Raw genomic sequence first — 24180 nt, 5'->3', positions numbered from 1 at the left:
GCCAGACAGTACTTTCCTTGGTAAAATATAGAAATAAAGGCAATTGTTACCTATACATTGAGCAAAAATATCAAAGAAAAAATACACATACTATATGCCAGTGCCTCAACGGCAGAACACCTAATACCCCCAAACAGTGCCAAATACCACATGGAAAAATGGATACATTTGTGTGCATCCGTTTTTCCATTGACTACCATTATAACAAAAAAAAAAAAGGATCAAAACGCATATGTTTATTTTAACGTCCAAAAAAAAAAAAAAGGGTTAGCTACATAAAAAACAGATGTGTTTTGATCCGGTCTATTTAGGCTATGTTCATACATAGTAAGAGACTGGCCGTTCCATGAAAAGATCATCCCGGCCGGTACTGCAGTATCCGCCGGATGATCTTTTGGGCATCAGAACTGCCCACTGCACCGGAGCGGTCGGAGCCACTTGCTCCATAGCGTGCACTGACATGTTAGTTGTTTGCGGCGCCGCTAGGGATCCCGGCCGGAACGTATACCATGTGTATACGCTCCGGCTGGGATCCCATAGACGGCAAGGTAACATATTTTTTCGTAATAATCACGGCGATTGTTGCAATGTGCAACAACGGCTGTAGTTTTACAAAAAATACGTAGTGAGAACATAGCCTTATAGTGTAAGTGAATGGAAAAACGGATCAAAACAGATGCACACAAATGCAACAGTTTTTTTCCCACCAAAAACTGATGAAAAAAACGGATTGCAAAAAGAGAGCTTGAACCCAGCCTTACTGGTAAATGATTGGGTGTAATTTACCAATCACACAGCAGAAAAATAAACAATACATATAGGCATAAGATTATCACACGATCTCCGATTTGCCCTGTTTTCATCCTATAGGGAAAATTTATCAAACATGGTGTAAAGTGAAACTGGCTCAGTTGCCCCTAGCAACCAATCAGATTCCACCTTTCATTCCTCACAGACTCTTTGGAAAACGAAAGGTGGAATCTGATTGGCTGCTAGGGGCAACTGAGCCAGTTTCACTTTACACCATGTTTGATAAATCTCCCCCAAGATTTTGACATGATCTCCGATTTGACCTGTTTTCATCCTATCTGTCTGGTTGACCCAATCCCTATGAACAAATTCATCAATAGCCAATAGAGAGCTCCGTCTATGAGATTATATATCTGGGCCTCATAACAAGCACATTCCACTCTATCCAGTGTGAAGAAGATTTCATCATTAGTAGAAAGGACTCTCTAAGGAACATTCTACCATAGGGTGCTGAGAATTTAGATTTGTTGAGTTTAATAAGGGGTCTTGATGCCTTTCTTGGAAGATGCATTATTACAAGTTAAGGGTTATTAATACTGCAACTACACATTTCGCATATGTCAAATGTATCCATAGGGCTCCATTCACCCTGCAGTAGATTGTCCTTACAGCGTTCACAGGGCCGCTTACCCTTCTATGAAATAGCATGGCTGAATGGCTGACTGTATTCCTTCTTACAAAGGCATCCAATAAAAAAGTTATACTTTGCTGTATACTTTCTCTTAAATAAACTCTGTCAGTAGATGTATGCAGTCCTATCTCAGGGTAGCATTAACTAGTGACAGAGAAGCTGAACAGAATGATCTATCACTTTGTTTTGTACAGCTGATTCGGAGATTTCCTCATGAATAACAAAGACCATAACTAGTTCTCTCCATGAGCCCAGTAGTCCTAGATATTTATGAGCACCAGAAAACTCCACCCACCAGCTGCTGATTGGCAGTTATCTATCCATGCTGTGTATAGTCAGTTAACTGTCAATCAGCAGCTGGGGGGAGGGGGATGGGTGTGACAATAATCCTATTCTCCTGCATATCAGGAGAACAGCTGAAAAGAATGATGTAAGTAATACACCGATCTGTTCAGCATTTCTGTGACTATTTATGCTGCCCTTATTTAGTGACAGATGTCTTTTAATACGGTCTCTTGTAATATGGTAAAGAATGGTAAATGCCAGGGGCTTCCATTAGGGGAGTATTTTTCTGATGTATATTCCAGTGTCTTCTGTAGTTAGGTCCTTGTTTGTAGTTGATGATGGAAATGGATCACTGATTCAACGATTACCATGTTTAGAGGGGTGGTCTATATCATAAAAATCAAAGTCTGTCTGTCTGTCTGTCCTTCTGTCTGTCTGCCTGTCTGTCTGTCCTCTATAGACTTCCAAACGCCTGAACCGTTTGACCCCAAATTTGGCACACAGATACATTGGGTGCCCGGGAAGGTTATTGCGAAGGTCCCGTCCCCGCCAGATGTACAGGAGGGGAGGGGGAGGGGGAAGAGTGCTCCATAGAGATGAATGGGAAAATCTCCTCACTGCAAACACAGGTGATATAATTAGCTGCAGCAGACACGGCAGTTGGAGCCTTAGCAACCAATAGGATTACTGCTTTCATTTTCACAGGGAGCAATGGTTGCTAGGGAAGCTGCCTCACAACATCCACAGTAATAACTGGTAGACCCCCTACTCCATCTATACAGTACATATATATACAGGACCCCCTACTCCATCTATACAGTACATGTATACAGGACCCCCTACTCCATCTATACAGTACATGTATATACAGGACCCCCTACTCCATCTATACAGTACATATATACAGGACCCCCTACTCCATCTATACAGGACATGTATATACAGGACCCCCTACTCCATCTATACAGTACATGTATATACAGGACCCCCTACTCCATCTATACAGTACATGTATATACAGGGCCCCCTACTCCATCTATACAGTACATGTATATACAGGACCCCCTACTCCATCTATACAGTACATGTATATACAGGACCCCCTACTCCATCTATACAGTACATGTATATACAGGACCCCCTACTCCATCTATACAGTACATGTATATACAGGACCTCCTACTCCATCCATACAGTACATGTATATACAGGGCCCCCTACTCCATCTATACAGTACATGTATATACAGGACCCCCTACTCCATCTATACAGTACATGTATATACAGGGCCCCCTACGCCATCTATACAGTACATGTATATACAGGACCCCCTACTCCATCTATAGGGTATAAACCCACACACCGTATAAGCAGCGTATTTACTGCTGCGATACGCAGCAAATACGCAGCAAATACGCAGCAGATTAGATCTAAATAACTGAACACAGCATCAAATCTGTACCAACAAATCTGCTGCGTATTTGCTGCGTATTTGTTGCGTATCTGCTGTGTATACGGTGTGTGGGTTTGTACCCATACAGTACATGTATCCAGGACCCCCTACTCCATCTATACAGTACATGTATATACAGGGCCCCCTACTCCATCTATACAGTACATGTATATACAGGACCCCCTACTCCATCTATACAGTACATGTATCCAGGACCCCCTACTCCATCTATACAGTACATGTATATACAGGGCCCCCTACTCCATCTATACAGTACATGTATATACAGGGCCCCCTACTCCATCCATACAGTACATGTATACACAGGGCACAATAGGTATACCAAACTGTGACTGGGTAACACTGCCACACCAGACCTGACCAATACCGCCATACTGTGCTGGATAACACTGTCATACCAGACCTGACCAATACCGCCATACTGTGACTGGATAACACTGTCATATAAGACCTGACCAATACCGCCATACTGTGAATGGATAACACCGCCACACCAGACCTGACCAATACCGCTATACTGTGCTGGATAACACAGTCATACCAGACCTGACCAATACCACCATACTGTGACTGGATAACACTGCCATACCAGACCTGACCAATACCGCCATACTGTGACTGGATAACACTGCCATACCAGACCTGACCAATACCGCCATACTGTGACTGGATAATACTGCCATACCAGACCTGACCAATACCGGCAAACTGACTGGGTAACACTGCCACACCAGACCTGACCAATACCGCCATACTGTGACTGGATAACACTATCATATCAGACCTGACCAATACTGCCATACTGTGACTGGATAACACCGCTATACCAGACCTGACCAATACCACCATAACGTGACTGGATAACACCGCCACACCAGACCTGACCAATACCACCATACTGTGATTGGATAACACCGCCATACCAGACATGACCAATACCGACACACTGTGACTGAATAACACTGCCCTACGGGTAAATACAACCCTGCAGGTATACAGGACACTACAGGTATACAGGACCCCAAAACTATACACTACAGGTGAACGGGACCTCCTCAAACTATATACTACAGGTATACAGGACCCCAAACTTTACACTATAGGTATACAGGACCCCAAAACTATATACTACAGGTATACAGGACCTCCACCAACTATATACTTCAGGTATACAGGACCTCCACCAACTATATACTTCAGGTATACAGGACCTCCACCAACTATATACTACAGGTATACAGGACCCCAAACTATACACTACAGGTATACAGGACCCCAAAACTATACACTACAGGTATACAGGAACTCCACCAACTATATACTACAGGTATATAGGACCCCAAACTATACACTACAGGTATACAGGACCTCAAAACTATACACTACAGGTATACAGGACCTACACCAACTCTATAATACAGGTATACAGCACCTTCACCAACTCTATACTACAAGTATACAGGACCCCAAATATACTACAGGTATACAGGAACTCCACCAGCTATATACTACAGGTATATAGGACCCCAAACTATACACTACAGGTATACAGGACCTCCACCAACTCTATACTATAGTTATACAGGACCCTCAAACTATTTACTACAGGTATACAGGACCCCCGAACTATATACTACAGGTATACAAGACCTCCACCAATTATACACTACAGGTATCCAGGACCCTCAAACTATAAACTACAGGTATACAAGACCTCCACCAACTATACATTACAGGTATACAGCACCAACTATATACTACAGGTATACAGGACCCCCGAACTATACAGTACAGGTATACAGGACCTTCACCAACTGTACACTGCAGGTATACAGGACCTCTCTCAACTATACACTACAGGTATACAGCCCCCCCAAATACACACTACAGGTATACAGGAACCCCCCCAACTATACACTATAGGTATACAGCCCCCCCCAACTATGCACTACAGATATGCGAGACCCCTAAAAACTATACATTGTGGGTATACAGAACCCCTCCAACTATGCACTACAGGTATACACTAATTCCACTGATTAACTCAGATGAAACAATACCTTTAGCTTGGCCTCCTGGGCACCTTAGAACAAATCTAATTAACACACTGACACTTTATACCCGGGCAGCGCCGGGTACATTTTCTAGTATATATATATATATATATACACACACACATACACAAACTGTGACCCACATTTAAACACATATACTGTACATACATTTACACACAAACACACATATACACAATATATCACAGTCATTAGTCATGTTCTCCATGGTTCAGTAAGACTGTCAGGAGTACTGGGGCACCCGTAAAGAGCATTGCCCAGCCCCCGTAGCTCCGATTTGACCCACCCACTTAATTGATTATAATTAGAATTGTGGATTATAGCTTATGTGCACGTAAGTCTAGTGTTCTTTGAATACCTACAGTAACTTGTCCTTGCCTAGCTTTGTTCCTAGTCAGTTCACTTAGTTAATTTTTGTGTAATCCTTGGGAAGGATTTATGAAGGCCAGTCTTATATCAACCCCCCCCCCCCTTTCTTCCAGCAGGTGTAGATTTGGATCATGATTTACACCTGCGAGCCACGCCTCCTCCCCGCCTTGTCACACACCCCCAAGCTAACCTTCGCTCCATGTTGCGGCTTGCGCCAGTGGATCCACAACATCTTCATTGGTCCTATCATTATTCCATTTCTGTCATCTAATAATATGCTCCATAATTTTTTTAATCCATTTGTTATATTCTTACATTGATACGCTTAGATCTATTTTTGTGACTGGTTGTTCACCAGATTAACACTACTGTAAGTCCTAGGGGCTTCTGAGTATTGAAAACCCCAGTTAGGACCCAGGAAAGGCAACCGCTATAGGTGAGGTCAACTTTGGCTGTCTTTCTATCACTAAAGGAGAATACGAAGGGGTTAACCTGATCGGTTTGGCTTTCTACTGGATCAGCGCTGCAGGATATCAGCTTGAACGTATCAAATTATTCTTCCAACGGGGATAACTAGAAATACGGCTCTGGTTGTCTCCCCCTGCATTATCCTTGAGTTATCCATGTGTATGGCCCACGTAAGTTTGTGACTACAAATATTGTGCCTGTAAATAATCAGAGCGATTTCCTCAATTATAAAACAAATGAGCTGTTAACTAAAAGCTGCTGCATGGAAGTGGATGTATAAATAGGTTATAGAAGGGGAAACCGCGCCGATAATAAAGTTGTTTTGTGATAACATTGTTACTGTGTACAGATCCCAATCAGACAGACACCGCTGCGTGCGGCATAATCACTGAGGCTGATTGACTCGATAAACATGGAACAGATTGAGAGGCAGAAAGAGAGAAACTCTTCTCTTATTTCATGTGCGCACCGGAGGATCCGGGTGTCATAAATAAACTTCAAATATTATTGTGTTTACAGCAGAGTAATTGATCTCTCGGGATGCACAGATATTTTATCGTGAGAGCTTTGATGCCAAAAAAAAAACAAAAAAAAAACAGATTTTAACGTCTTTGTCAAGTTTAATAATGTAATCTAGAGTCGGGGCTGAAGACATATTTCAGAAGATGTAGCCATTAGCGGAGGAATGTGATAACACTACGAAGAGGGAATTAATAAGGTGTTCCTACCCTACTGTTTTCTCACCCTTGTCCTGCTGTCCTTGTTATCTACATCTCACTAAAATTTGCCACCAACCCTATCCAGCTGATTTTAAATGTAATGCCCCCTCCCTTAAACGGGTACTCTTGCTAGGGACCCTTTTTTTCACAATTGCCGGGAAGGGGGTGGGTATAAACAATTACATCCACTTACCTCCTCGGCTCCAGCACTGCCACTCGCTGTTCCAGTCCTCAGTCTCTGGCTGCTTCCTGGTCGGAGATGGGACTAGAGATGTAACATCTCAGGCGGCATTCACACGTGCCACATCGTGGCAATTCAAAGAATTTCCCCGCTGTCGGCATTATATTGACATGCCGGGTGGGGAACGATTCCATTATATTCCTTCCCCGTTTGTAACGTCCGTAAATTTGCGGACGTGTGAATGCCCTCTCAGGCTCACTCATCCATTCAGCAGCAAAGGCAGGACACTGCTACAGCCACTGAATACCCACGCCCCAACCCTGTGTCAGACCAGAAGACGACGGATGATTGGGAATCGTAGCAACAAGCAGCAGTGTGGAACCAGAGATTGTGAAAAAAAGAGAACTCTGAGCAAAGGAAAAAAAAATAGGGAGGGTCCAGGGTGGTGGGAACATGATAATTAAGTTGCACTTACCTGTCCCGGTGCCCCCACAGCTACAGCACCACTGTTCATGGTCACCCACTGGTCCTCTTTAACTCCCGCTCCTGTGACATCAAAACTCCGCTCAGAAATGCCTGCCCAGCCAATCAGTGACTGAGGCAGGACACCTTTGCAGTCACTGATTGGCTGAGCAGGCAGTTACTGTGGTGTAATGGAGATAAAGGAGACCGGAGGGTGACACTGAGCGGTGGCACCAGGACAGGTAAATATAACTTCATTATTATATTTCCACCATTCTGTTTTCCGTTTTTTATTTTGCCTTTGCCTAAAGTACCGATTACCAATCTCCAAATTTAGATTTTTGGCTTACGTTTTTTTTCTCCCCTCCTTCTGAGACAGACGGGCCTATACGTTGCAGCACAAGTCATACTTATTTTTACCATCTCATGTATTTCTTAGCCCTGCAGTATGTTTGTTGTTGTGCTTCTGAAGCCAAGTTTCTTTTTGTCTGATAAAAAAAAAAAAGGTTACCACATGGTAAAACCTTGTGGTTTATTCTACGTGTCAGTATTGGTCCAAGGATATCAAACTTCAGTTGTATTTGTTTTACTATATAAAAAAAAAACTATTGTTCTAAAACATCTCAATATTCTGACCCCTAGAATCTTTTTTTTTTTTTTTTGCAAATGTTGCACCTTTTGATGGACTTTTATTCCATTTTTATGTGATTTGAATTTTTAACACATGAAGGATTTTCTTTAATGTTATATGAATACCTTTTTTTTTTATTATCAGGTCCCTATAGACCTATTATAAGATACCGTTCCACTACTTATAACAGATCAGTCTAATGCATACAGCTATTGAATAGCCTACAGCTATTCAAGGTATATAAGCGTATTATTCTTCTCTATGACTCTATTATATGAAATTTAATTGGTGGTGGTGGTGGTGTCTGGACTCCCACTGGTGGTTGAAAAAAATCTAAGGAGGCCCGCTTTGCTACCATTGGAACAAATCTTTTTTTCTGCTCAACTGGTTAAACTTTATAGACTGCTAAACCTCCACGGACTGGTTAATCCATAGGATAAAATTAACTCTGTTCATAGTTTCAGACCATGAAAGGTTTTATCAGACAAAAAGAAACTTGGCTTCTGAAGCACAACAACAAACAGATACTGCAGGGTCATTCTCTGGTCACATCAGTTTTCTCCTAGAGTTGCATATTGGGAGTACTCCCCAACATATTCCCCCAACCAAAGGCTATGGTATTTGCCACATTAAGCTACCTGGTAAATTAACTTAAGTAAATTAAGTTTCTCTACAAAGTTACTCCAATACATATTGGCCCGGTGTATGCCAAAAGGGCAGGTGCAACGTACATTGATAGCAAATGGTCAAAAATTTTTCAAAAAGTTAAAAAAACACATTATTTGCACGGTGCATTAAAACTGGCCATAGACATTATATGAAAGTTCGCTGAACCAATTGAGGTTGACAATATAATGTCTATGGGGTTCTACCTAATGGAAGATGTTGGGCAAGAGTTCTCTTTTTTTTAATAGGAGATGAACAGCTACCAGAGAGGTTTGGAAGCAGCTCATGCCCTTCACCCTTGTTTTATGGGAAGGTCGGAAGATACAATGTCAAGTGTATGACCAGTTACAGCAACATTCAGCCCTCCGATGCAGCAGACTCCGTCATCCAGAACATAGACATAGATGTAATGAGCCATTATTTACACGCACACTTATTTCATGGGCCATTATATACAGTATATATAGACTTATTTTATAGGCCATTATATACAGTATATATAGACTTTTTCATGGGCCATTATATAAATACACACTTATTTCATAGGCCATTACAAAAAGGAAGCAAAATGCTCTGAGTGACAAAGTTCTGGAAGGGCTTGCCAGAGTACTACTTATTCATTGGACAGGCCTACTTGAGGCCCCGAAACATTACCCAACAGTAATAGCCCCTCTCCGAACCTGAGCTGCCTGTGCCTTATACTGCAAATGCCTAAGCTATAGCTCAACTAAACTCAAGCAGCAGCCACAAGAGTTACATAGACATAGGACCAGGGCTCTGCTGCATTCGCGACAATCTGGCCCCAACATCCGCTACAATATACGGTATGCTAAATGACAAGTCTATTTTACACAGCTATAAAATGATTCCATAAACTGACTCTCCGATACAGTAAAATCACATATCAAGATAACTATCAAATATACAAGCATAGTAAAATGTATACGCGGTGTTAAACCTGGTACGGTTAAGAAATTCAAAGCACACCATGGAGACTGCCTGCGTCCTGCACTGCCCCTCAGGCTCAGCACTATTCATAGCACTGTATAGAAAGGATTGCCCAGAGGGCTTCTCTAAATGCTGATGAAATGTATTTACCAAAAAGCGGCATTACATCACTGAAAATAAATCATTCTTCTGCCTCAAGAATATACCGGAAATAAGCTGCCGCTAAGGAGCCCAGGTTTAATATGGAAGCTGTAGTCCACCATGCTAGAAACATACAATAAAAAAGAAGATAAAAGCAAAAGACTTGTCAGCTGAACTTAACAACTTCAGCAAGATCGGTTGACCATTGAATGTTTATAAAGGATCGAGCAAATTGACGGGGAGATCGGGAGTCTGGTAGCAGCTAACACCTACTTTGTCCATTCATAACACATGAATGATATCAAGCTAATGGGTGCTTGTAGGGATACTCTTTCCCACCAATGGACCCCTATAAATAAGCCAGCAATCAGCTGATGAACAAGAAAACAGTTGTTCGTCGACTGATCATATCTTTTTTCTGGTCAATAAAATCATTATCGGTTCTCCATAACGGCCAATATGAGCTAAAATGTATATGACTGCATAGGGGAAATGGCTTATCGATCAGTCTTCAGTTGATTGCTTGTACAACCGTCAATCTACTTTAACTTAAGGGTAAAACACAAAAACAGGTTACATTGCAATTGACAATACTGCAATAAAGTGATTCCTTTTCTGTCTATTGGAAACTGAAGAGATGTGATTACAAGATACAACCTGATCATGTGTTCCACCCTAATGTGTATATCCACGTTAAAAAAGAACTCTGGCCAAATCTAAAAATCCTGGGAGGGCAGGGAGTAGGGGGAACATAGTAAAGTCATAATTACCCATCCCACATACTTACTCTTACTCATTTGCCCCCACAATGCAGCTTCACCCACAACAACCTCTTGCAGCACATGATCTGGTGATGTAATTTTTACCAGTTTGCATCTAGTCTGTCTGCCTTTTTTTTTTTTTTTTTAATGGACAAAAAATGCAGTATGCAATTTTTATTTTTTTCTATTTAAAAAAAAAGAAAAGAAACAAAATAATAAAGAAGTCATACTTACCCATCCCGTGCCCCCACAGCACAGCTTCACCCAGAACGACCTCCTGCAGCTCCTGATCCAGTGCGGTAACGTCCCAGCTTAGAAATGTCTGCTCCGCCAGTCAGTGACAGGGTCGGACCGTTTTAGTGGATATTTCCAGCCAGGACGTGACAATGCAGGAAGCCAGGAAAAAAAAAAGACAGGCAGCTGTCAGAGAACTAGTGACACTGCGCTGCGGAGGCCTGAGGACAGGTAAGTATACATTCTTTATTATGTTCCCCTGCCCAACCAGGATTTTTAGATTTGGCCAGAGTTCTCCTTAAAGGGACATCAATTATTCTTGATTATAGACTGGGGGCCTCATTATGTTGCTAGTATTTTACAAAGGTCTGTTGCTGTTCACCTTTCCAAGATCTTCAGACCAATCCCACACTCCATTCCCCTGGAGAGAGCAATCCTATAACTTTTGGAATCAAAATGGAGGAGGGTAACAAGGTGGACTTTCTTTCTCTTTATGGGCTCCATAGCTCCTGCGTGGTCTGCCTTCATTATATATAAATGTTCGCTTGCTACTTATTTCTTAAATTTATAGCTCCCAAGAATCTGAACTGGTTTATCCGCAATGTTAAGGCCTGTCTAAACCCAAGGAGCTGAAGTAATAATAATTATTACCGAAGCAAAATTTCGAGCTGCCTTCTCCCCTGCGGTCACTGAAAAGCCACTCCAAGCCCTGCAATGCATCAGCCAGTTCTGCTGGTTCTCCGTTCTATTTATCAGCAGGTGAACGTCTAAAGAAAGAAACCATCTCTCGTATGTTTCCTCCAGCCTTTATTCCCCACAGAGACTTATTGTCAAGTCTGTTAGGGAAATGTATCGGCCTATACACATCCAAACAGAGGAATTTCCTCTCTGTTCTGGAATGATATGACTGAAACATCACATCCAGGATTGGAATATGATTTGTTCCGTATTCCTCAGTATGATGTGATAAAAAAAATAAAAAAAATCCTCCGTATGGACTTCTACCATCTCGCCACGTAATTGTGCCAAGCGTTTATTTTATAGCTCTCGGTATAAAGAAAAACTAGATGAAATATTCTTATTTGAAGTGTTTTTTTTTCTCCCTTCAAATGCTTTACACCAATGGGACTTACGGATAGTAGTGGATCATTTGAAGGTATGCTGAGCTCGGAAAGCCTTCATAAATAGCCAGGTTTTAAGTTTTTTTTTGCACTGTAATGCTTTAGAAAATAAATCCCACTTCATTTTTGCAAGTGACCACTATTTATGTGAAGGGTTTATCTCTGAAAGTCTGATATCTCTATGAATTCAATAGCTCTTCCGTACATATTGTGAATGGTTCCCACAGGCAACTTGGGTCAGTACAGGTCAAGGATAATCTTTGTTTGCCCGTTCACGAAGGAGGAAAAACTAATCAATGACACGATTGAGAGATGAAGACTAAAGAATTCATCTTCTCCGGGGATTCGGGCCAAAAATATACAGACTTGTATTTTCTCTTTTCCTTTGAAAAGGAGTAAGGTTCAGACAGCGATGAGAGGACGTGACCCTCGGATTGCTATGAGCCTAAACGATTGCAACAGAGAAAGTGACAGATAGACTGAATGACAGTGACCAGGAAATGGGACATATGTATGAAGACTGGTGCCCAGGAATGTAGGTGACCTTGATCAAGGTCATACATCCCTGACATGGGAAAAAGCACAATACAGGCTGATATCAATACATCATGAACTATATTCTAGTCACTAATCAGTGCTCCAAACTGCCTCATTAGCATAAGGAATAAATTACAAAGTACACAAAATGTTGCCAAGGAGGAAGGACAAGAGATGCACTCTATCAATGCAGACTTGACTTGCTAAACACTTTAGGTCCCATTCACATCATTTGTCTTCTCTGCCTGCTTTCTGTTTGGAAATTAATTGATCCCACTGACTTCAATTTGTATCAGTTTGCATCTAGTCCGTCTGTCTTTTTTTTGGATGGACAGAAAACGCAGCACGCAATATTTATTTTTTTTCTTTAAAAAAGACAACAAAAAAACTGAGAAAAAAAAAATAGAAAATTTCTATTTAAACAGGTAGTTAACCGAAAAAAATCTTTAAAATTACAAATGTCTGACACTTGCTGTGACCAGTTGATTTGAAACCATTTTTTTTTTATGGACTACCCCTTTAAATCTTTTTTAAGTCAAGGGTAATAAATAGGGTAGGAGTGTTCCATTTGTGTCAGTTTGTCATCCACTTTTTAGGATTTGTTCATGTAGATCACAGGTGTCAAACCTGCAGCCCTCCAGCTGTTGCAAAACTACAATTCCCAGAGGGCTGCAGGTTTCACATCGCTTATGTAGATGAACAGATCCATTCAAAACAGATGGCACAACACAGATGTGAACACAGCCAAAATGGGTTAAGCAAACTGAATTTAGTCCACTACTGTAGGACATGTTGACATACCCTACGCCGATGTCTACCAGAAACATTGATCCGAAAGTGATGTGAATATGAAGCTACTGTATGTTAATCTATAAGAAAAAATATCAAATAAAAAATATATAACAAATGCACAATTGCACCCTATCATTCTCCAATAGCAAGTGCCACGCAAAAAGCCAAAAAAGTCTTGCTTTATGGCCTGCAGTAAATGTTATCAATACTATTATAAAGAAGAGAAGAAGCGTAAACTAAAGCTCCAGGGCTCCGATGCAAAATCGGTAACAGGGTCCTGCAACTAGTGGTGGGGTCGTCCTTAAGAACAATAGGTTCCTTCAAACATAAAGGCCTGTGTACAACTGCAACCACTGCATCCCCTGCAGCTTCATCTCGGAGGACACGTGTTAATAACAGGTCAGATGTGCTGTCTGAGCCAAGAAAAGTATATTTAACATTGACTATAGAAAAATGAGGATCGCAGACTACTGAGAAAAGAAGGGCAAGGCTAACCTGGGGGAGCTAGTGACTTTCCATTAGCTGTGCTATAAACCATGCCCTTCCATGAGATATTGTCAGGGTCGGCTAGTATTCTATTTACGGCTTACATAAACTACAAAGCATATAAAACGTGGCACATAGGATGATCTGCTAATATCATTCCCATGAAGGCATGGCCATATTCCAGAAGGTTCCTAATCCCAATTTTGGTCGAACAATCCTTTGAAAGAGGCTGTATTTTGAGGCATTTGTGGGTATTTCGAGGGAAATACCGGGTTAAAGGGAACCCATCAGCATGAAAACGCTACCCAAGCTATTGGCATCATGTTATAGAGCAGAAGGAGCTGAGCAGATTGATATATATCTTTATAGGAAAAAATTCTGTATAACTTATTTATTGATTGAAATCTAAGATGTTTCTATGCTAAAGAGTCCAGTCCATTGAGTGACTCCGCCCACTGGACTCCTTAACACAGAGATTTCATTTAACAAGTTATAATGAATCTTTTCCCTCAAAGATATATATCAATCTACTCAGCTCTTCCTGCTCTATAACATAATGATAGATTAGATAGCATTGTCTTGGTGACGGGTTCCCTTTAATTTTTTGCTTTGCCAAGTATGCAGATAAAAGTAGAAATAATGGTGAATGTGGACAATTTGTTTTACCTCCTCGCAATAAATTCAATACACTCTACTCTACATCACAAAATGAGGGACATGGAAATACAATAAAAATGAATGTTAGTGTCCCTTTAAGGACGGCCTCCATGAGTAACTATATCAGTATCATCAAGCGTCACAGAGGCCGGGCTGAAGTGCAGCATGCACGCCTCCTATCTCCCCCACCCCTCCCTGCTTGGCTTCCAGCAATGAGCACTGTGGGCTCTAATTGGATATTCTCAATGTAGAGACAAACCCCACCCACTGGTAACACCCAGTTGGCTTTTTAGTTATATACTTAATGGAACATCACAGAGCTATAAGAAAAGATGTTCTAGAATTATTTCATGGGAAATTCAAGGATTTACTAAAACACACAGATCAGGACAGGGCAAAGCTGGTCTAGATTTAAGTTTATGGTGGTGCACAGACAGCCGAACAAAGATATGTCGCGTATTAGGAGAATTGGAGAATCCTAATCTGTGAATCTGAAGTTTAAAGGGAACCTGTCACCAAAACAATGCCATCTAGAATATCGCCATCATGTTATAGAGCAGGAAGAACTGAGCAGATTGATATATATCTTTGTGGGAAAACTTGTAACTGGTTGATTGAAACCCCTGATCATTCTGTGTTAGGGAGTCCAGTGGGTGGTGTCACTCAATGGACTGGACTCTTTAGCATGGAAACAGAGATTTCAATCAATAAATTACAAGTTATACTGAATCTTCTCCCATAAAGATATATATATCAATCTTTTCAGCTCCTTCTGCTCTATAACATGAAGCCGACAGCTTAGGTAGCATTTTCATGTTGACAAATTCCCTTTAACACTTTTTGTAAATCAAGTAAATTTGTACACTGGGGATTTTGTATCCGTAATGTAGCCAAGCTCTAGACACTGTAAAACATCAGGAACATTACCTAAACACAGGGTGGTTGATCTGCGTGACCCAGTCTCCTGCAGGAATCTATTGTAGGGTATAATCTTATAAGGTGTGACTATCTGCCATGGACGCATTTCTGACACTGGTAAAGTCCCGGTCATTCTTATTTTCAGCCACGTAGCACGCTAGATTAACTTGAAGCGAAACAAAGGCTTGTCCTGATTTGACATAAGATAATGGATGAAAAGTCGGCTAAAACATCAGATAAAGTGTCTAATGCTGCGATGAAAGCGATTGTAGATCTTACATATGCCCCCCCCCCCCTCCCCATACACTGACTTGACAGATCATGGTAAAAGCTAGAGAAAATAACTCTGGTCTTTTTAGATGAAATGGCTCCTGATAGGAAGGCAAACATCAAGGCTCTGTTTGTACAGCTTTGTCTGTTTGCCGAGAAAAATAGTGGTCTTGTGTCCATTGACCCCCTAACAGGAGACTGCGGGGAGTGTTCTCTGTAAATGTACAGATTATGGAAACCTTATTGCAATAAGCTATATCAAGCCTAGAACTGACTGTGCTGACCCTAGTTCCAGACTGCGAGATCTTGTCCTCATAGTGCATTTTGCAGGCAGAAATGCATTGGGCTACTGGAGTGCCTGCTAGTTCCGGATTTACATCTCAGGAGGTAGTAGGTATTATACCCATGAAGTAGACCACACCATACCAAAGTGTCACTGTCGCATTTTTTTTTATTTTTTTTTTGCAGAAATCGAAAGTACAGGCGATTTTAAGAAACTTTGTAATTGTGTTTATTAGGCAAATATGCCATTATCTGCATTTAAAAAGACTTTCCCCAGGTCCCCTCTCTCTCCCTCTCTCTCATCCACTGCTCATTATCAGGAAATCTCATCTTGTTGCATCAGTCGAGCCCTGTCTGTTCTATGGAGAGGGGAGGGGGAGGAGGGAGATTAGTCAACAGCAGAGAGCAGAGAACAAAGGATTACACAGAGGGACCTGTATGAAAGCAGTATTCAGAGGTCAGAGAGGTCAGTGCTGAGGAGATAGCCCAGTGATGTAGCTGTAAATTAGCTCTATGTTGTCCTGTTTTGGTGCATCATCTCTCTCCACCCCTCTCCTCTCCATAGAGAACAATGAAGACAGGGGGGAGAGCTTCAAACTGCTTTTTCATGATAAAAATGCATTTTCAGCTAATAAACCCAATTACAAAGTTAAAATCACCTATACTATTAATAAACGACAGGTACACTTTAAAGGGGTTTTCCACTCAAGCAAAGCTTTTGATGTGTTGCTGCCCATGGTGAGACTAACTATTTATTCCATACCTGTTATTATCTTTTCAATCTCCTTCCCCCAGTTTGAAGCTGTGCTTCTACTGAAGACACAAAAATCTGTGTGTGAGCTTTTCTCTCCCTTCTCCCCCTTGCCTTCTCGGACAGCTGATGTAAACAAGTCCCTGGCAGGCTTTATCTGCAACACTGTAACTTCTTTGTAATGCAGGGAGTTTATCACTATTGATACTCACAGTGAGTTTATCAGCAACTTGTTCACATCAGCCCTCTTGGAAGGGAGGAAGGGAGGAAGGAGGAGGGGGGAGATGGAGAGAAACGCTGACACACAGTTTTTGGTGTTTTGCAGCAGAAAGCAGCAGCTCAGAACTGGAGAAAGAAGACTGAATAAATAATAACAAGTATGGAACGAATTGTTAGTCTGACCATGTACAGCAACATAGCATAAAATATGTTTGAATAGAATACCCCTTTAAAGGAGATAGCAAGAGAGCAGAAAAAAAAGCCTACCTTATTTCAATCAATAATTTAAACAAAATATTTTTCCATAAAGCTATGTATCAATCTGCTCAGTTCTTCCTGCCCTGTAACATGATGCTGATAGCTTAGGGGGTTGTATAGAGCATTATTAGGCTTACTCAAAGGGGTATTCTGGCAAAAATATTTTTCTTTCAAATCAACTGGTTTCAGAAAGATTCAGATTTGTAATTTATTTCTGTTTAAGAATCTCATCATCCAGTACTTATCAGCTGCTGTATGTCCTGCAGGAAGAGGTATATTCTTTCCAGTCTTACACAGTGCTCTCTGCTGCCATCTCTGTCCAAGACAGGAACTGTCCAGAGCAGGATAGTTTTTCTATGGGGATTTGCTCCTGGCTCTGGACAGTTCCTGTCTTGGGCAGAGGTGGCAGCAGAGAGCACTGTATGAGACTGGAAATAATACACCACTTCCTGCAGAACATGAAGCAGCTGATAAGTACTGAAAGGCTTGCAATTTTTAAACAGAAATAAATTACAAATCTATATAACTTTCTGAAACCAGTTGATTTAAAAGAAAAAAGTTTTTTGCCGGAGTACCCCTTTAACAGCTACCAGTGCAAGTAATCCTATTTTATAACAGGATTCCTCATTGTCATTTATTGCAGCTACTTTGCACGTTCAGGGCTGTGATGTATCATCTATATTCTGACACATGATGGTCTGTTCTCACTTTATGAAACGCTAACTCACATGTGAAAACCATTAAGGCTGCACTTCTATTATCAACACTGCAGAAATAGTCCACCGCCACTAAAATGCACAATGCTAATATGTTTGTAGGTAGAAGAAACATTTTTTTTTACTGAACTGAAGCCACAACTCTACCTAATTCTTGATTTATTAGCTCAATGAATCTACCTCAATATTGCACCACACAGAGAGACCATTGATTTGAATGGACTTCTTAAATGGTCACTATAATTTCAGATGGCTTCAATATCATGTGATAGCCTATGCAATTTCTATTTATAAATTAATATTTAGCAAAAATAAAAGAGAAAACAAAACCCCTAAAGTCTTGGCCACATCTTACAAAAACTGGTGTCCACTGCCTTTCGCTAGAGGAATTGTGTCTTTAGTAACAGAGTGACCAAGACAGAACACAGGATGTGGGAGAAGGGTTTAGTTAGTGCTGTGTGCAAGAAAGAGGAAGACAATCGCCGTGCTGTGAGGTGGTGGTACAGCACGGTGGGCTTGGGTACACTTGGGCACTTGTCATGGTGCTCAGTAGTGGTGTTGGAACCCATCCCTAGACACATGGGCGCTGTGCTTGAAAAGGGGTAGCCCAAGTGTAAGGTGTAGGTGCGGGCACAGTGACACAAAACTCCAGCTCTTAACCAGGATAACCTTTTTACTTGAAGGGATGAAAAGTGATAGGTAGAAAAGTGCGTGAAGAAACTGCACCTGTGATTGGACAATATAGTAAAACAAAGAGAATGAAAGTTAACTCATTGCCTTTAGCTGTGCTCATACAAGTAAAGACTACAAAAGAGAGTGACAACTAGTGGAGAAATAGAAATAATACCTGACAGAGGTACTTTACCCAGGTGGTTTGAAACATACCGGGTCATTACACAATCTGGGTCCATGCTGTGCCTAAAAGGTAAATCAAGACTTCCCTCTTATCTCTTACCACACATATAGTTCTGGGCACCTTTCTCTTGCTAAGATCAAAGCTGATTTTGTGATGTAACCACTTCATTGCTGGGACACTTTCAGCTCATATAATACCTTCCAGTGCATCAATAACCTTCTGAAATGTACATAATTGTGCATCATGGAACAGACTCAATAACAACATTAAAGTGTCACTGTCGTTTAAAATTTTAAGAAACTTTGTAATTGGGTTTATTAGCCAAAAAAATGCATTTTTATCATGAAAAAGCAGTTTGAAGCTCTCCCCCCTGTCTTCATGATTTTCCATGGAGAGGGGAGGGGTGGAGGGAGATGAGGCACCAAAACAGGACAACAAAGAGTTAATTTACAGCTACATCATCGAGCTATCTCCTCTGACATCAGCACTGACCTCTCTGACCTCTGAATACCGGCTTTCACACAGGTCCCACTTGTAATCCTTTGTTTTCTGCTGACAACTAATCTCCCTCCTTCCTCCCCCCTCCCACCTCCATAGGTTACACAGGGCTCGACTGATGTAAAAGAGTCGAGATTTCCTGATAATGAGCAGTGAATGAGAAAGAGGAGGGGGGGGGGGGGGAATCTGGGGAAAGTCTTTTTGAATGCAGATAATGCCATATTTGCCTAATAAACCCAATTATAAAGTTTCCTAAAATCGCCTGGACTATTGATTTCTGCAAAAAAACTTTTTTAAATAAAATGACATTGACACTTTAAGATTTCAAAAATGACCACTCTGAAGAGTTAATGTAACAAATCCATGCAGGTTTTTAACACTCTCTTGGTACACTTCGTTTTACCCTGTGGTGGAGCTTACTGCCAGATTTCCGCACAAATCAAAGCTAATCACTGGGAGGGGGGTCACAGTATGGGGAGTCAACTAACAAGTAGGGACTATACAAAGTGGACATCCCCTTTAAGGAAAAGAATGTAACATGTTTACAAAGATGGTATGGAGACCCAAGTGCACTAGCAGACCCCTTCTGGACAAAGTTCCTGCCCCAGTGCCTTCCTATGAAGCCATCTGTGGTCCTTTTCCTCCATATTTCTTTGATTCCATCTGCAGAGGATGTGTCAGGGAAGAAAAAAGTGAGGACTCACGAAAGAATCTGCCTGCATAGAACGTGCACCCTGCACTGCACATATGGAGTATGCGGACGTGTTATAAGGAACGTTCTCTAGAGGAATATAAAGGTGCTATATGAGAAATTATAATGTGTTATCCGGAGGGGGCTTTAAAGAGCAGTATATTTTTCACTGCCGAGAAAGTAGGAAAAGCTCTTCCTACTTCCTACTGTGCATCTCTTCAGACATGGAGACAGACTGTAACAGCTGCTCTTTGTACTCGGTGTATTTTTAGCACCGGGGTATGAAACAGACTCCTCAGATCCTACAGCAAATAGCAGAAAAGATAAAAGATCCAGGCGGTGGCAGTTTATGTGTATGTCAGAGCTGAAAGGAAGAGCGAATATTTATAGGGTCAGCTGCGGACTCACGACTCGAGAGGTCGACCACCTACGGAGCTGTCAAATTGATGTGTGATCCACAAACCGAAATAACAATCTCTGCCGCTTTTAAGTTTGCAGGTGAATATTGCATGGAGCCCAAGCCTCCGTCTTTTTTCTCGAGACACCTTCATCGAGAGGCGGTAAAAACAAACAGGGTTTCTTTTTTTGCAATGTTCCCGGATGCAAATTTCGGAAAGCAAGAACAAGGAATTCTTGAGGGGGGGGGGGGGGATTGTGCATCAGGTTTTGATAAGACCTTTTGCGATTTATCATAGCGAACGTCGCCGACAATGCTAAAATACAACGGCATCAGCATATTCAGGTCTGCAGAACATGCAGCTGATTGAAGACGCCTGAATGCTGTTACAAGAGCGCGGTGCCAAGCTGACAAATCACTCGCAGCATCCCTGCATAGATAATTAAAACATTAAAAATACATTAGTGTTTTCGTCAGAAATCTGTGGAGTGAGCTCTTTCACATCGCCCGTCAGCGGGGCTCAAACATGAGGGCAGAGCAGTCAGACATAGAGACCATATGGTTAAACAAACAGAGGAAATTACACAACGTGTTGTTTGTCTTGGAGGTCCACTCGAGGGGAAATGGACTTCTCGTGTGCCCATGTTCATCATCGTGCTACAGAGGTTGGAGAGACGGCAATTGTCCCTGAACCCTGGGGTCTTAGGGGATCTACGAGCCATAAGACCAGTATACTAAATGCCATAGGATAGGCGGTCAGCCTTGTTACAGACTATGGAACAGTGTCTGAAATTTTCCTTCTTCTCTTTGGGTCAACGGATCAGGCATCCAATTGAGGCCGTATCAACGCAGGACCAAAGAGATAATATTTCTACAAAGATATGCGGAGACTGGGAAATCTGGCTTAGATTTGTAATTTACTTCTATAAAAAAATCTCAGGTCTTCCAGTACTTATCAGCTGCTGTATGTCATAGACATAAATATGTAGAACATACAGCAGCTGATAAACACTGGAACACCGGAAATTTATTTTATAGAAGTAAAACACAAATCTATGGCACTTTCTGACACCAGTTGATTAGAAAGAAAAAAAAAACTTTGCTGGAGTTGCCCCTTAAAGGGTTACTCCGGGCTTTTCTGGCTATGGCCGGAGAGTAGGTGGATGAGGCAAACGACTTCTACTTACCTCCCCAGTTCCAGCACCGGGTCCCAGATCCGTGCTGCCCAGCTGCTTCCAACCCGCTTCCTGGTCTCTGATGCAGGCTTGAAACGTCACGTCTCAAGCCCGCGTCAGAGACCAGGAAGCGGGTTGGAAACGGCCAGCCAGTCAGTGGCAGAGGCGGGAACCGGGGAGGTAAGTGGACGTAGTTGTTTTCATCCACCTACTCTCCGGCCATAGCCAGAAAAGCCCCCTAGCCCAGAGTACCCCTTTAAGCAAGGTTGCTCTCTGATATCACCATTTGGAGGTAGCTTTCCCTTCAAGTTAGCACAAACTCCTTTCAGAAGCCTTAGAACATGACTGTAGATTTATTTAGCCAAACCCTCCACCTTTCTGGGGAGTTTCTGGCTCTGCTAAATTAATCCCCAGTCACATTCTAAGGCTTTTAATGAGGTCGGAGACTGACCCGAAGGGAAAGCTACCTTCAAAGGGAGGTATTGGAGAGCTGTTTTGGAGGTATCAAGTTACATGCTACATTCAAGTCTATGGGAAAAGGAAAGGAGAGAAGGGAAAAGAAGGAAAGAAAAAAAGTGGAATGACTGTAGAGAGAAAAAAGCAGAGACTGCAGAAAGAGTTTATTAGATGATTGCAGGGGTGGAGCTACCACAGTAGCACCCATAGCGGCTGCTATGGAGCCAGTCGCATCAGGGGGCTACCTATGGAATAATTAGCTACATGGGGTATACTACCCACTGGGGGGGGGGGGGGAGGTTTACCTGCACAGGGAGTCCTTACTATAGTTGCACCAAGTGTGACCTGACTACTATATGGGTGGCACAGAGAGGCCTAACTACAATATAGGAAGCATGAAGCGTCTAACTACTATATGGACATAGAGGGGACTAACCACTTTATAAGGGCACAGAGGGGAAAATATCAATGTGGACGATGATTATTGTGCATGAGTGAGGAACCTAAAATGTTTTGTTTTTTCTGGAAGATTCTATGAGGATGAGTCATGGCTAAGAGAAGCCCACATGATGGCCCTAGCTGGATAGAAAAGAAAAGGAAAAGTGAGCAACTGCTATTGGAGTAGATGACCCAGTCAAAGAAGACGCCCCTTGTGAGTCATGGCTGTAACTGCACTGTAATCACTTATGGTTTGCAGGGTCTTTACCTGGGTCCTAGCACTGCTGCACCTCTTTGTGGTGTATGCACAGTGCACATTGCTGATATTGCAAGGAGGTGGGCATTCAGCACAATGAGGCACAGCAGTGCCCAGAGAGTCATAAGCCCCGCCTTCTTGACACTATTCACATTCCAAATAAAGGCATTATTTTATATATATAAAAAATAATAATAAATATATATATATATATATATATATATATATATATATACACACAGGTATGTTCTGAATGTTTTTACTAATATCTATCCGTTGTTAACACCAGCTCATGGCACTGATTTTTATTCACAGAAGTTTCTGTAAAAAAATCTGCTGCAAATGGATACATGCTGAAGCAGCACACTTTTGGTGTGAAAGTGACTGCACAAGAAAATAATGTTGTTTTTTTTTGCAGATGATACTATACTGTGTAAAGAAATGAACACAAAAGAAGACAGCGTTCTGTTACAGATGGATCTGGGTAAATTGGAGTCTTGAGCAGAGGAGTGACAAATGAGGTTTTCCACTGATAAACGTAAGGTTATACACTTGGGAAGAAAAAAAATCCATGCCAAGATTACTTTTACTAAATTGGAAAATACTCAGTAAAACCGATATGGAAAAGTAATTTTAGTTGATAGTAAACTTAACTGCAGCAACCAGTGTCAGGCGGCTGCTGCCAAGGCGGGTGATCAATGAGCGCATCAAAAGGAGCTTAGACGCAAATGACATGAAATTAGTTCACTTTACAAATCACTAGTCAGGCCTCGTATTGAACACTGTGTATAGATTGAGGTACCAGAGCACAAGTAAGACTTACAGATGGAGAATTCGCCAACGCTGGCTCAACATTGCAATGATAATAGGCTTATATGGACGTACGGTATCTTTGTTAGCCCTTACAAATTATATTGCTAGGGTGGTCAACAGAAATGAGGGAGAAGATGCGGTGAGGTGCAGTGCCGTATGCCGGGGTAGCTATGCGGTGTTGTGGCTGCTAGGTGGGTGTAAGGTCACTTGGGCACTTGTCACGGTGGTCAGGAGTGGTGTTGGAACCCACCCCTGGAAAAACAGGAACTGCACTTGGGGTAAAAAGGTTAACCCAAGTGTATGGTGTGGGTGCAGGTGCGATGCCTCAAAAATAGGCTTAACCAGAATAACAGTTTACCGTAAATCTTCAGTGCACTACAATGTAAAACTGGTAACAACTTTAAGAGCAGGTGCAGGTGACAGAATAAGAGGAGGGTAGAGTTTGAAGAAGCTTGAGAAGTGAGTATGGGAACCGTCTTGGGGGCCTTATGTAAGTAGTGATGTACTCTGCCAGGAGCTTGTAGTAGAAGTAGAGTGAAGTGAAGACTACCTGTACTCCTGTTTAGACTGCCCAACTAGTTCAGTGAGTGCCAAGCTGGGTTATACAAGCCCCAGGCCTTTACAACTGGGTGTAGCAGACTTTCCAAGGTTTCCCAGAAGAGCTGTGCATCGTCAGTAGGATACGTCAGCTTCAGTTACTTGTCCTACTGGGGGTCAATACCTAGCTGTGGTTACTGCCCT

General features: G+C 41.8%; 1 protein-coding gene and 1 long non-coding RNA gene across 2 annotated transcripts in view; one reads left to right on the top strand and one right to left on the bottom strand.

Annotated features, from left to right (window-relative positions):
• The window catches only part of LOC138766159 (leucine-rich repeat and fibronectin type III domain-containing protein 1-like protein), a 328536-nt gene that overhangs the window by 192091 nt on the left and 112265 nt on the right, over positions 1 to 24180 (bottom strand). The gene's annotated exons all lie outside the window — the stretch shown is intronic.
• On the top strand, positions 1802 to 23187 carry LOC138765938 (uncharacterized). Its single transcript, XR_011358651.1, has 3 exons — positions 1802 to 1871; positions 22462 to 22584; positions 23045 to 23187. It is a non-coding gene; the product is annotated as an uncharacterized lncRNA (long non-coding RNA).

Source organism: Dendropsophus ebraccatus, chromosome 10, assembly GCF_027789765.1.
Source record: "Dendropsophus ebraccatus isolate aDenEbr1 chromosome 10, aDenEbr1.pat, whole genome shotgun sequence".
Classification (NCBI taxonomy): Eukaryota; Metazoa; Chordata; class Amphibia; order Anura; family Hylidae; genus Dendropsophus; species Dendropsophus ebraccatus.
This window is presented reverse-complemented; position numbering and strand designations above follow the sequence as displayed.